This window comes from Sinocyclocheilus grahami, unplaced genomic scaffold (assembly GCF_001515645.1).
Source record: "Sinocyclocheilus grahami isolate Dianchi unplaced genomic scaffold, SAMN03320097.WGS_v1.1 scaffold616.1, whole genome shotgun sequence".
NCBI classification, from domain to species: domain Eukaryota; kingdom Metazoa; phylum Chordata; class Actinopteri; order Cypriniformes; family Cyprinidae; genus Sinocyclocheilus; species Sinocyclocheilus grahami.
In genome coordinates, this window is record NW_015505795.1 from 357,258 (window position 1) to 358,799 (window position 1,542).

Consider the following 1,542-nt stretch of genomic DNA (forward strand, 5'->3'; position numbering starts at 1 on the left):
GGTTATCGGTATCGGCCCAAAATTTTCATATCGGTGCATCCCTAAAAGAAACTTATACAGGTTTGGAACAACTTGAGTAAATTTCCTAACTTTGAGAATATTGAAGTCAATGGCTGCCGTCAACTGTTTTGTTACCAACTTTCATTAAAATATCTTCTTTTGTGTCCATCAGGGGAAAAAAACTCATACAGGTATGGGACAACCTGAGTAAATTATGACAGAATTTTCATTTTTGGGTGAACAGTTTTTTATTACATCAAAAGTATTGATCTTTTTTTTGTTTTTTTTTGCTCATACTAAGTTGAAAAAAAGCTAAACCCTACACTGTAAAAAAATAACAAGAAACTACTATTTCAGTCTTTCTGCTTCAAAATGTCACAATTATTTCAATGTGTTACTTGCCATTTGTTTGTAATTAATTGTGAAATTTACTAGCAGTTGTTACTTCAAGAGGCTTATGTTTCTATTTATTAAATTTTTTTTTACAAGCAATCAGACTTACAGTTTTTGCCTAGCAGTGGCTCAAACAGGTGAACAAAGCCAATTGTAATTTAATTAAGCAATGTAAAATCATATCTAGAGACCGTAATAGCTGGATATATCAGTTTGTCATTTCCGACATCTTAATCTTATTTTCATTTTGAAAGGTCATTTTATTTGAAGATTCAGAGAAGCTACTTCTTTTGTATTTGTTTAATCAGAATTCAATGGAAGGAAATGAGTCAGTAACTCTTTGTTATAGTTTATTTTTTGGTGGGTCATGGCAAGAAATTACAGTCATATCTTACCAAAACACGCTCAAGAACATCAAGGCACCGAACGCTGCGGCTGAGAGGAAAATAACAAGTCGAGTTTATTAAAAAAGGGTTTGTTGAGGTCTTACAGTTTGCTCCGGACCAATCCAGAGCTCTTGTAGCAGAACACAATAGATCCGTCACCCAAACTTTTCCTCATGTCTTAATATCATCCCTCAGTTCGGCAGTGTGAAAATGAACTTCATGGGAGGGATTCGGGAAACCGCAGCCGAACATATTCCAGCACAGCCTCATATTGCCAAGGGATGGCCATGTAAACGTTCTGCAGCCGCGTCGGTTCCCAGGAGAGGCGGCTCTGCGAACTAATGAGGTGTTTATGTTGGAATGAAGTGCCTGTGACTCCCTCTTCCACTGACTTGATCTGCCAGTATTGACTAATTTCCATGAATAAAGCCACATATCTTACCTAAAGAGCTCCTACCGTGACGCTCACAGACGTGACTCGTTGAATGCAATCCTTCAATGCTACAGAAATCATCTGTTAAAGTAAAGCTTATATTGGAAAACTAGTGAAATTCTGATGGAAGCATTAGTTCTGAAATCGCTGATAAATGCATCGCCATGAGCGCGCATAAATTCTGTTAACGTGGCAAGATGTAAACAACTAAACTCCGTTTTACATTTTTGCCTAACAAATAGCTTAACTGAAGTTCTTCCTCATCGTGTTTGGGTGATGTTTCACTTTGTTTTCTCAAATTGCTCCATGTTGCTAACATTAAGCATAATT

The 1,542-nt window shown here is 36.8% G+C and overlaps 1 protein-coding gene across 1 annotated transcript in view; it reads left to right on the forward strand.

Moving 5' to 3' along the window:
- arid4b (AT-rich interaction domain 4B) overlaps nt 1-1,542 on the forward strand; it is a 94,770-nt gene that overhangs the window by 11,034 nt on the left and 82,194 nt on the right. The window lies entirely within an intron of this gene.